This window comes from Betta splendens, chromosome 22 (genome assembly GCF_900634795.4).
Source record: "Betta splendens chromosome 22, fBetSpl5.4, whole genome shotgun sequence".
NCBI classification, from domain to species: Eukaryota; Metazoa; Chordata; class Actinopteri; order Anabantiformes; family Osphronemidae; genus Betta; species Betta splendens.
In genome coordinates, this window is record NC_040900.2 from 1,011,365 (window position 1) to 1,024,311 (window position 12,947).

At 52.4% G+C, this 12,947-nt stretch overlaps 1 long non-coding RNA gene across 1 annotated transcript; it reads right to left on the reverse strand.

Annotated features, from left to right (window-relative positions):
• Positions 1 to 9,548: 9,548 nt before the first annotated feature.
• On the reverse strand, positions 9,549 to 12,944 carry LOC129603601 (uncharacterized). The gene is made up of 3 exons (XR_008693668.1): positions 12,744 to 12,944; positions 11,944 to 12,660; positions 9,549 to 10,647 (listed from the first exon to the last, which is right to left on the reverse strand). It is a non-coding gene; the product is annotated as an uncharacterized LOC129603601 (long non-coding RNA).
• Positions 12,945 to 12,947: the final 3 nt, after the last annotated feature.

Here is a 12,947-nt window from a genome sequence, read left to right on the forward strand (position 1 = left end):
TTTCCTTGCATTATGGTCGCAGAATAGCTCCGCTTGTCCATTGTGCTGCACATTAAAAGTCCTTATGGATTCGTGGGCTGTGATGGGGGAACGTGGAGGGAGTGATGGGGGGATTCCAGGGAATTCCAGCAGCATTCCTATTTGATTGCCTTCCCTGCTCTTTTTATGTGGTGTCGAGGTCATGTCACAGCTTTAATGTCAGCACAGTCAGACAATCCTGTAGGACAGTAAGACAAGTCACCTACAAAACAATAGACCCAGAGTGGAAGGAGGAGTTTGCTTTAAGAAAACAAAAACTAAAAGTCAGGAGCTGCTTCAGGAGCTCCATCTAAGCGTGAAGCTGCTAAATACCTGCTGCATTTTGTTTCAGAGTGATTAGAAGGAGAATCCTTCAACAAGATGCCAACAAAACTCGAGAAAAGACAAATAAACAGAATCAGAGTGTGAAACGCTTCTTATGGATGTTGACAGTAAACAGAGAACAGAGAGCAGGGTGCAGAGAAGCACCAATGGAAGCTCAGAGTGGAGATGCTTGGCTTGTCTCAAATGCCTCAAAGCCAGATCCACCTGCCTGGTCCTGGTCTGTGTCCGTCCAACCATCCAACCATCCGTCACTGCTGGACAGAGCAGGAACCCCACCACAGGATGAGCTCCGGGCCCAGTTGTAATGTTAGTGGATACCTGTAGTGTTATGCAATGTAAACACCACAGGAAATATTGATTGTTGACTCACTGTCCTCATCCCCTCTCCTGTGACTAACATCCGTCCTGGTTCCCTTCCAGTGGCTAACATAAGTTCGGGTTCCCTTCCTGTGGCTAACATCTGTCCGGGTTCCCTTCCTGTGGCTAACATAAGTTCGGGTTCCCTTCCTGTGGCTAACATCAGTCCGGATTCCCTTCCTGTGGCTAAAATCAGTCCATGGTCCCTTCCTGTGGCTAACATCAGTCCGGGTTCCCTTCCTGTGGCTAACATCTGTCCGGGTTCCCTTCCTGTGGCTAACATAAGTTCGGGTTCCCTTCCTGTGGCTAACATCAGTCCGGATTCCCTTCCTGTGGCTAAAATCAGTCCATGGTCCCTTCCTGTGGCTAACATCCGTCCTGGTTCCCTTCCAGTGGCTAACATCAGTCCCGGTTCCCTTGCTGTGGCTAACATCTATCCTAGTTCCCTTCCTGTGGCTAACATCAGTCCAGGTTCCCTTCCTGTGGCTAACATCAGTCCAGGTTCCCTTCCTGTAGCTAACATCTGTCCGAGTTCCCTTCCTGTGGCTAACATCTGTCTAGGTTCCCTTCCTGTGGCTAACATCAGTCTGGGTTCCCTTCCTGTAGCTAACATCTGTCCGAGTTCCCTTCCTGTGGCTAACATCAGTCCAGGTTCCCTTCCTGTGGCTAACTTCAGTCTAGGTTCCCTTCCTGTGGCTAACATAAGTTTGGGTTCCCTTCCTGTGGCTAACATAAGGTCGGGTTCCCTTCCTGTGGCTAACATCAGTTCGGGTTCCCTTCCTGTGGCTAAAATCAGTCCGGGTTCCCTTCCTGTGGCTAACATCAGTCCTAGTTCCCTTCCTGTGGCTAACATCAGTCTTGGTTCCCTTCCTGTGGCTAACATCTGTCCGGGTTCCCCTCCTGTGGCTAACATCAGTCTGGGTTCCTTTCCTGTGGCTAAAATCAGTCCATGGTCCCTTCCTGTGGCTAACATCAGTCCGGGTTCCCTTCCTGTGGCTAACATCTGTCCGGGTTCCCTTCCTGTGGCTAACATAAGTTCGGGTTCCCTTCCTGTGGCTAACATCAGTCCGGATTCCCTTCCTGTGGCTAAAATCAGTCCATGGTCCCTTCCTGTGGCTAACATCTGTCCTGGTTCCCTTCCTGTGGCTAACATCTGTCCGGGTTCCCTTCCTGTGGCTAACATCTGTCCGGGTTCCCTTCCTGTGGCTAACATCTGTCCGGGTTCCCTTCCTGTGGCTAACATAAGTTCGGGTTCCCTTCTTGTAGCTAACATCAGTCCCAGTTATCTGCAATGATGACTTCTTGGAGTCGGTTGAGATGAAGCTGAGGCTTCAACAATCATAGCTTGGCATCAAGCTAAGCTTCCTGTGGCTAACATCTGTCCGAGTTCCCTTCCTGTGGCTAACATCTGTCCGGGTTCCCCTCCTGTGGCTAACGTAAGTTTGGGTTCCCTTCCTGTGGCTAACATCAGTCCGGGTTCCCTTCCTGTGGCTAACATCTGTCCGGGTTCCCTTCCTGTGGCTAACATAAGTTCGGGTTCCCTTCCTGTGGCTAACATCAGTCCGGATTCCCTTCCTGTGGCTAAAATCAGTCCATGGTCCCTTCCTGTGGCTAACATCAGTCCCGGTTCCCTTGCTGTGGCTAACATCTATCCTAGTTCCCTTCCTGTGGCTAACATCAGTCCAGGTTCCCTTCCTGTGGCTAACATCAGTCCAGGTTCCCTTCCTGTAGCTAAGATCTGTCCGAGTTCCCTTCCTGTGGCTAACATCTGTCTAGGTTCCCTTCCTGTGGCTAACATCAGTCTGGGTTCCCTTCCTGTAGCTAACATCTGTCCGAGTTCCCTTCCTGTGGCTAACATCAGTCCAGGTTCCCTTCCTGTGGCTAACATCAGTCTAGGTTCTCTTCCTGTGGCTAACATAAGTTTGGGTTCCCTTCCTGTGGCTAACATAAGGTCGGGTTCCCTTCCTGTGGCTAACATCAGTTCGGGTTCCCTTCCTGTGGCTAAAATCAGTCCGGGTTCCCTTCCTGTGGCTAACATCAGTCCTAGTTCCCTTCCTGTGACTACCATCAGTCCCGGTTCCCTTCCTGTGGCTAACATCAGTCTGGGTTCCTTTCCTGTGGCTAAAATCAGTCCGGGTTCCCTTCCTGTGGCTAACATCAGTCCCGGTTCCCTTCCTGTGGCTAACATCAGTCTTGGTTCCCTTCCTGTGGCTAACATCTGTCCGGGTTCCCCTCCTGTGGCTAACATCAGTCTGGGTTCCTTTCCTGTGGCTAAAATCAGTCCGGGTTCCCTTCCTGTGGCTAACATCTGTCCGGGTTCCCTTCCTGTGGCTAATGTAAGTTTGGGTTCCCTTCCTGTGGCTAACATCTGTCCGGGTTCCCTTCCTGTGGCTAACATCTGTCCGGGTTCCCTTCCTGTGGCTAACATCTGTCCGGGTTCCCTTCCTGTGGCTAACATAAGTTTGGGTTCCCTTCTTGTAGCTAACATCAGTCCCAGTTATCTGCAATGATGACTTCTTGGAGTCGGTTGAGATGAAGCTGAGGCTTCAACAATCATAGCTTGGCATCAAGCTAAGCTTCCTGTGGCTAACATCTGTCCGGGTTCCCTTCCTGTGGCTAACATCTGTCCGGGTTCCCTTCCTGTGGCTAACATCTGTCCGGGTTCCCCTCCTGTGGCTAACGTAAGTTTGGGTTCCCTTCCTGTGGCTAACATCAGTCCGGGTTCCCTTCCTGTGGCTAACATCTGTCCGGGTTCCCTTCCTGTGGCTAACATAAGTTCGGGTTCCCTTCCTGTGGCTAACATCAGTCCGGATTCCCTTCCTGAGGCTAAAATCAGTCCATGGTCCCTTCCTGTGGCTAACATCAGTCCGGGTTCCCTTCCTGTGGCTAACATCTGTCCGGGTTCCCTTCCTGTGGCTAACATAAGTTCGGGTTCCCTTCCTGTGGCTAACATCTGTCCGGGTTCCCTTCCTGTGGCTAACATCTGTCCGGGTTCCCTTCCTGTGGCTAACATCAGTCCGGATTCCCTTCCTGTGGCTAAAATCAGTCCATGGTCCCTTCCTGTGGCTAACATCCGTCCTGGTTCCCTTCCAGTGGCTAACATCAGTCCCGGTTCCCTTGCTGTGGCTAACATCTATCCTAGTTCCCTTCCTGTGGCTAACATCAGTCCAGGTTCCCTTCCTGTGGCTAACATCAGTCCAGGTTCCCTTCCTGTAGCTAACATCTGTCCGAGTTCCCTTCCTGTGGCTAACATCTGTCTAGGTTCCCTTCCTGTGGCTAACATCAGTCTGGGTTCCCTTCCTGTAGCTAACATCTGTCCGAGTTCCCTTCCTGTGGATAACATCAGTCCAGGTTCCCTTCCTGTGGCTAACATCAGTCTAGGTTCCCTTCCTGTGGCTAACATAAGTTTGGGTTCCCTTCCTGTGGCTAACATAAGGTCGGGTTCCCTTCCTGTGGCTAACATCAGTTCGGGTTCCCTTCCTGTGGCTAAAATCAGTCCGGGTTCCCTTCCTGTGGCTAACATCAGTCCTAGTTCCCTTCCTGTGGCTAACATCAGTCTTGGTTCCCTTCCTGTGGCTAACATCTGTCCGGGTTCCCCTCCTGTGGCTAACATCAGTCTGGGTTCCTTTCCTGTGGCTAAAATCAGTCCATGGTCCCTTCCTGTGGCTAACATCAGTCCGGGTTCCCTTCCTGTGGCTAACATCTGTCCGGGTTCCCTTCCTGTGGCTAACATAAGTTCGGGTTCCCTTCCTGTGGCTAACATCAGTCCGGATTCCCTTCCTGTGGCTAAAATCAGTCCATGGTCCCTTCCTGTGGCTAACATCCGTCCTGGTTCCCTTCCTGTGGCTAACATCTGTCCGGGTTCCCTTCCTGTGGCTAACATCTGTCCGGGTTCCCTTCCTGTGGCTAACATCTGTCCGGGTTCCCTTCCTGTGGCTAACATAAGTTCGGGTTCCCTTCTTGTAGCTAACATCAGTCCCAGTTATCTGCAATGATGACTTCTTGGAGTCGGTTGAGATGAAGCTGAGGCTTCAACAATCATAGCTTGGCATCAAGCTAAGCTTCCTGTGGCTAACATCTGTCCGGGTTCCCTTCCTGTGGCTAACATCTGTCCGGGTTCCCTTCCTGTGGCTAACATCTGTCCGGGTTCCCCTCCTGTGGCTAACATCTGTCCGGGTTCCCTTCCTGTGGCTAACATCTGTCCGGGTTCCCTTCCTGTGGCTAACATAAGTTCGGGTTCCCTTCCTGTGGCTAACATCAGTCCGGATTCCCTTCCTGTGGCTAAAATCAGTCCATGGTCCCTTCCTGTGGCTAACATCAGTCCGGGTTCCCTTCCTGTGGCTAACATCTGTCCGGGTTCCCTTCCTGTGGCTAACATAAGTTCGGGTTCCCTTCCTGTGGCTAACATCAGTCCGGATTCCCTTCCTGTGGCTAAAATCAGTCCATGGTCCCTTCCTGTGGCTAACATCCGTCCTGGTTCCCTTCCAGTGGCTAACATCAGTCCCGGTTCCCTTGCTGTGGCTAACATCTATCCTAGTTCCCTTCCTGTGGCTAACATCAGTCCAGGTTCCCTTCCTGTGGCTAACATCAGTCCAGGTTCCCTTCCTGTAGCTAACATCTGTCCGAGTTCCCTTCCTGTGGCTAACATCAGTCCAGGTTCCCTTCCTGTGGCTAACATCAGTCTAGGTTTCCTTCCTGTGGCTAACATAAGTTTGGGTTCCCTTCCTGTGGCTAACATAAGGTCGGGTTCCCTTCCTGTGGCTAACATCAGTTCGGGTTCCCTTCCTGTGGCTAAAATCAGTCCGGGTTCCCTTCCTGTGGCTAACATCAGTCCTAGTTCCCTTCCTGTGACTACCATCAGTCCCGGTTCCCTTCCTGTGGCTAACATCAGTCTGGGTTCCTTTCCTGTGGCTAAAATCAGTCCGGGTTCCCTTCCTGTGGCTAACATCAGTCCCGGTTCCCTTCCTGTGGCTAACATCAGTCTTGGTTCCCTTCCTGTGGCTAACATCTGTCCGGGTTCCCCTCCTGTGGCTAACATCAGTCTGGGTTCCTTTCCTGTGGCTAAAATCAGTCCGGGTTCCCTTCCTGTGGCTAACATCAGTCCCGGTTCCCTTCCTGTGGCTAACATCTGTCCGGGTTCCCCTCCTGTGGCTAACATAAGTTTGGGTTACCTTCCTGTGGCTAACATCTGTCCGGGTTCCCTTCCTGTGGCTAACATCTGTCCGGGTTCCCTTCCTGTGGCTAACATCTGTCCGGGTTCCCCTCCTGTGGCTAACGTAAGTTTGGGTTCCCTTCCTGTGGCTAACATCTGTCCGGGTTCCCTTTCTGTGGCTAACATCAGTCCAGGTTCCCTTGCTGTGGCTAACATCTATCCTAGTTCCCTTCCTGTGGCTAACATCAGTCCAGGTTCCCTTCCTGTGGCTAACATCAGTCCAGGTTCCCTTCCTGTAGCTAACATCTGTCCGAGTTCCCTTCCTGTGGCTAACATCAGTCCAGGTTCCCTTCCTGTGGCTAACATCAGTCTAGGTTTCCTTCCTGTGGCTAACATAAGTTTGGGTTCCCTTCCTGTGGCTAACATAAGGTCGGGTTCCCTTCCTGTGGCTAACATCAGTTCGGGTTCCCTTCCTGTGGCTAAAATCAGTCCGGGTTCCCCTCCTGTGGCTAACGTAAGTTTGGGTTCCCTTCCTGTGGCTAACATCTGTCCGGGTTCCCTTTCTGTGGCTAACATCAGTCCAGGTTCCCTTGCTGTGGCTAACATCTATCCTAGTTCCCTTCCTGTGGCTAACATCAGTCCAGGTTCCCTTCCTGTGGCTAACATCAGTCTTGGTTCCCTTCCTGTGGCTAACATCTGTCCGGGTTCCCCTCCTGTGGCTAACATCAGTCTGGGTTCCTTTCCTGTGGCTAAAATCAGTCCGGGTTCCCTTCCTGTGGCTAACATCAGTCCCGGTTCCCTTCCTGTGGCTAACATCTGTCCGGGTTCCCCTCCTGTGGCTAACATAAGTTTGGGTTACCTTCCTGTGGCTAACATCTGTCCGGGTTCCCTTCCTGTGGCTAACATCTGTCCGGGTTCCCTTCCTGTGGCTAACATCTGTCCGGGTTCCCCTCCTGTGGCTAACGTAAGTTTGGGTTCCCTTCCTGTGGCTAACATCTGTCCGGGTTCCCTTTCTGTGGCTAACATCTGTCCGGGTTCCCTTCCTGTGGCTAACATCTGTCCGGGTTCCCTTCCTGTGGCTAACATAAGTTCGGGTTCCCTTCTTGTAGCTAACATCAGTCCCAGTTATCTGCAATGATGACTTCTTGGAGTCGGTTGAGATGAAGCTGAGGCTTCAACAATCATAGCTTGGCATCAGTGTCCTCATTTCACCATTTGGTGGTGGAAACAACTTAAACGTAAGAGTAAGAAGCAGCATTTAAGACAGGACTCGGATCAGGTCCAAGTCTAGGAGGGAGGGTGGACAGAGGAGCGTCTAGTGTCTGGAGGGGAACCAGGTCCTGCTTGGACCATCTCCAAACCTCCAGGTCTCTAATTTTCCTACAGTGGAGTTGCTGTGATGTTTATCACTGCAGCTGTAAATCACGTTGGCATTAACTACTTGTTGGAGCAATGCTCTAATCGAGCAGAGGTGTGTTTCTTCTAAGCACCTAAAGCCACAACACAAGCTCCAGCGTTTCTGTGTTCGTCTGATCTCACATAGGAACATTTTCCCACTGTGCCGAGGAGCCGCCGTTCTGTTGTCGCCAAGCGCAGCCACTCAGGTCATTGTATCTGTGTCCTGTGTATCACTTCCTGTGGCAGATTGTGGATTGTTGAGAAAACAATGGTGTGTTTCTCCTTGAAAGGACACCTCAATCATTTAGCACCAGGCTGTGAACGCAGGCGTACAGTGCTGCTGCTCAGGGACAATGTGCATCCCCTCCCTGGGCCGTCACTTCAATGCCGCTGTCGAGCTGTCAACATAATGAATCATAACTACCATATGCAAACCTGCTTTTTTTAAAACAACATCCAAATACAATGCAGTGAATACGCCTCGCATGCACAGCGTTGGGCGCAGAACCCTCCAGAAGAGACAAAAGGCAGATTGTGAGCGTGATAATGCAGCGATGTGTGTAACGGAGCAGAGTTACGTCTTGTAAACGGCCTGTTTTCTGTGAATTCAGCCACTGAGGGTATTACTTACTCTACTTAAGTAGAAATATTCGTGTGAGCCAATGAAAACATTCCCACCTCCACAAATATGCAGTCAAGAACACACTTGCCGCTCCTGGTTGCGGTGATGGTGGTGAGAGTGAAGCCTCTCCCGCATCCCAGCTCACCTCCCAGCGAGGATGTTGTGTAAAGTGAAGAGGGGGGAGGAATCAGAGCTGCAGGTCTGACATGTTGGGACTCAATGACATTCTTCTCACCCGGAAGTCGGCTTTTATTGGGCCCCCACCTGCTGCTGCTTTCAGTTCTGGGCATTTCTGGGCTGTACTATTAGTATTAGTCTTTACTTTACATGCAGGTTTTCTTATTCATAGGTTCAGATTTCCATTAAACAGTGTTGCCTCCTCACAAATGTTCTTCTCTGACCCCTGAGGACAGTTGGACGAGGCACGGATGTCTCCACACTGCATGGAGACACACCCCAGTCCAGAGTCCGGGGCTGGTTATCCATTCTTACACCGGTGTTGTTGCCCCCTTTAAGTAGTTGTGGAATGACAGTGTTTCAGTCTTCAGCCTCTGTGCTGCCGGTGATAAGAGCAGTAAACAATCAGGCTGCGCTGTTATCAGACACACACCTTTGGCTCAGAGCGGCTGCACCTGCTGCTGTTGATCACACACTGACCTGCTGAGATGAACTGAACCCGGCGCCATCGACCACCTGCTCACCTGCTCACCCTCTCACCTGCTCACCCGCTCACCTGCTCACCCGCTCACCTGCTCACCCTCTCACCCTCTCACCCGCTCACCTGCTCATCTGCTCACTCACTCACCTGCTCATCCTCTCACCTGCTCGCCCGCTCACCTGCTCACATGTTCACCCGGTCACCCTCTCACCCGCTCATCTGTTCACCTGCTCAGCTGCTCACATGTTCATCCTCTCACCCTATCACCCGCTCACCTGCTCATCTGCTCACCCTCTCACCCGCTCACCTGCTCATCTGCTCACCCTCTCACCCGCTCATCTGCTCACTCACTCACCTGCTCATCCTCTCACCTGCTCGCCCGCTCACATGTTCACCCGGTCACCCTCTCACCCGCTCATCTGTTCACCTGCTCAGCTGCTCACATGTTCATCCTCTCACCCTATCACCCGCTCACCTGCTTGCCCGCTCACCTGTTCACCCGCTCACATGTTCACCCGTTCACCCTCTCACCCGCTCACCCGCTCACCTGCTCACCCGTTCACCCGCTCACCTGCTCACCTGCTCACCCGTTCACCCTCTCACCCGCTCACCTGCAGTGTGTGTGGTCGTTGGGCTGCTGGTGGAGGCCGTGGCCTCAGATTAAAGTGTGTGCATGGAGATGTAGGGCTCGCGCTCGTCTCAGTCGCTGAGGTTTCCAGCTGTCAGACGAACCAGCCACATCCCCACTGGCTCAAACCACTGCAGTCATAGGTGTGGGATCATAAATCCAGCTGCCAGTCGACTGGTTCCCCTAAAAAACCCTCCCTCTGATTACAGGCCTTCCAGCGCTTATGACACCGTGAACACGTACTAATATAGATTGACAGGTCTTTTTGCGATTCAAATTGCTCGTTGCTGGTCAATAAAGAAGCCTGGAGCAATTTGGAGCTGACTGACTTCAACCAACACGTTTAAATGCACAAACAGGTCCTAATAATTACATAAACCTTGTTTATTGAAACCTCCAGAGGAAATACTGAGGCAACTCTTCAATTCTCCTACGTTGTCTTGACCTTGAGCCTAGTGTTGTGCAGGAGTGTGGCCCACGTAGAAGCAGTGAACCATCAGCCAACCTGAGTGCGTCACTAAACACTGTTACAAGCCTCGCATTTGTTGCCCCAAGCAAATATTACCACACCAGGAGGATTCATTGGAATCAGACGGGAACTTTCAGTCGTAATTCACACAAGCTGATAATAAGTCAAAATGTTTGATTTCTGGACTGTTTCTGCAGCTTGTATCGCTGCGTAAACAGGGCAAATATGTGTGTGGGGCTGCGTGGAGGCAGCAGCCGGCCTGAAGTGGTGAAAAATGCTCCATTTGCCATGCTTGTTCCAACACCTCACTCATAAACCAGAGATAAGTGTATGTGCAGAGATGGAAAATGAGCTTCGGTCTGTCAGCCAGCTGTCAGCTGATCAAACAGCGCGTCCTCTGAAGGTGTGAGCGGTGGAAGGAGCGCAGGCCGGGGTCAAGCATGCAACATGAAGCCTGCGCTGAAAGCTGGAGCTTGAACTCTGCCCTCCTGCCCCTGGCATCGCCACCGAATGCTGCAGCAGAGCCCTCGCCTCAGGCCGCCCACGCAGCTTTCTGAGGAGGAGGAACTTTACAGGCTGCAACCTAACAAAGGCATCAGGGAATCAGCAGCACGTGCCTCTCACAACATTGACTTTTGCTGGAGCCTCCATCCAGATGCTGATCTGAGCTGAAGCTCAGGATTCCTCCACCCGCCTGCACCCACAAACGCCTCAGACGATGAGCCACAGTGACGCGCTGCTGCTGGGAAGCAGCTGAGTAACTCTCCCACTCCCTGAACCACAGCGTCGGCCTCGCGTGCCCTTGAGCAAGGCACTGGCTGTGAACTGGCTGTGGAGGAGCAGGCAGACAGGCTGCAGCAGGACTGTGACCCTGTGTCAGTGAGACGCTCGCCGTTTCATCCTCCAGGAGGTTCCATGGCGGCGCTGATCCGTCTGTCTGGTTTTCACTTATGAGTCAGGACTGGGACGAACCCCCGGCACTCATATTTAGTCTCTGGACCTGTGGAAGACACAAATCGGACTCATTATCTTCCATTTGAAGCTATGTCCACACATGTTAGCGCTGTAATCGCTGCAGTTCTGCATTTTGAGTTGTGACACCAATACATAACAATCAAAAGTGGGGTTTGGGCCAAAAAGTGAAAGTGAGTCCACAACCATCAGCGCCGGTGCAGGTCGGCACACGCCGGTCCACCTGCTGACTCAGCACTTCCACCAGCGCCGCTGGTTCACATCCACAGTCACCAGGTGAGTAACGTGCGGGAGTGCACGAGTCCTGAGCTGCGACTCGGCCTCAGTGACGCAGCCGAGCAGCGCATCTCACGTCTGGACCTCGGTTTAGCCTTTGTTGGTTTGGAGCCGTGTGAGACGGACCCGATCTCACACCGTCTTAACCCTTCCAACATTTGCAGCCGCACTCTGTTTTCTTACTTTGTATTTGTTTAAAGTTTATGACCAACGGACACTGAGATGAAAACATGAGTTCTACCTGTCTCTCGTTTTTATATTTATTTGTCTATTTGTCTGAGCAGGACTTCACACACTTCCTCATTACTGATAAGACCCATCATAAAGATGTGTGTCTGTGTGCAGGCATGAGTCATTTACAGAGAGTGTGTGTGTGTGTGTGTGTGTGTGTGTGTGTGTGTGTGTGTGTGTGTGTGTGTGTGTGTGTGTGAGTGTCTGTGAGCGTGTGTAGCGTGTGTGTGAGTGTGTGTGAGCATGCGTTAGCGTGTGTGTGTGTGAGTGTGTGTGCATGTGTGTGAGTGTGCATGCGTGTGTGTGTGTGAGTGTGTGTGAGCGTGCGTTAGCGTGTGTGTGCGTGCGTGCGTGTGTGTGTGTGTGTGTGAGTGAGTGAGTGTGTGTGTGTGTGTGAGCATGCGTTAGCGTGTGTGTGTGTGTGTGTGAGTGTGTGTGCATGTGTGTGAGTGTGCATGCGTGTGTGTGTGTGAGTGTGCATGCGTGTGTGTGTGTGAGTGTGTGTGAGCGTGCGTTAGCGTGTGTGTGTGTGTGTGTGTGTGTGTGTGTGTGTGTGAGCATGCGTTAGCGTGTGTGTGTGTGAGTGTGTGTGCATGCGTGTGTGTGTGTGAGTGTGTGTGAGCGTGCGTTAGCGTGTGTGTGCGTGCGTGCGTGCGTGTGTGTGTGTGTGAGTGAGTGAGTGTGTGTGTGTGTGAGCATGCGTTAGCGTGTGTGTATGTGAGTGTGTGTGAGCATGCGTTAGCGTGTGTGTGTGTGAGTGTGTGTGAGCATGCGTTAGCGTGTGTGTGTGTGTGTGTGTGTGTGTGTGTGTCTGCACCTGCTTCCTAAGGAGGAAACATCTGCTGCTGGGTGTCAGAGGCCACCTGTCGGACCCGGCCTGCGCCGACCGCCTGCAGAACGGATCCACTGTCCTCGGGAGCTGAAGCTGCAGCAGGAAGCTGTGCACGGAGAGAGACAACTGTGTGATTAGACCGTGCCGCTCCAGACGGCAGCATTCACCCCCATGCCCAGAGTGTGTCGAATGTGGGAACAGGATCTCCTGTGGGTTACTGATGATTTCTGTATGAAAGCAGGGAATCTTCAGGAACATGTTACGGACATGACAGGACTCGCAGCAACAGAGTTGTTTGTTTTTGTAACACTTTATTAAAATGAAAAGGTGAATTGGCTCATTAGCCCAAAGTGTGTGGGCAAAGAACGGCTCCCGGCTGTGGGACACACCGCCCATTGTGCTGCACAGCCTGCAGATGCTGCTGCGTTCAGAGAAGCCGCCCTGGTGCACGTTTCCCAACGCGGCGTCAGATCCAGGACGTTTCTCCATGATCAGCTGTGCAGCGCCCGCCTTCTCCCGCTGCAGCTCCTGACCTCTGCGCCAGAGCGGGCTGAGCCGCGGTCCGTTTGGTGCTGGAACCCGCATGAAGCAGGTGAGGCCAGCGCGCTGCGCGTGGTCGCGTTGCCAGCAGGGGGCGCTGACAGACACGTTTTCTCTGAAGCGCGGCTCAGGTGTCACCTCTCAGCTCTGCTGCGTTTAATGCTGCAAAAGTAGAAATGTTGTCGTTTGATCGTCTCGACGTGAATCTGCGGAACCTGCTGTGCATAAAACTGAACTGGACTCACCTGAACAGTGAGGAAGAAACTGTTATTTGTAATTACACGCATCAGAAATAGAAACCCGAGCTCGAAACTTCACTCACATCCATCGCTCCTTGAGCCCCGCCCCCTCTCCGTGATTGGCTGTGGCCTGACATGCGGCCCGCCCACGCCCCCTGTGATTGGCGCGCTGGGCTGCCAGTTGTCCGAGAGCGTGGCTCCGGCTTGGTG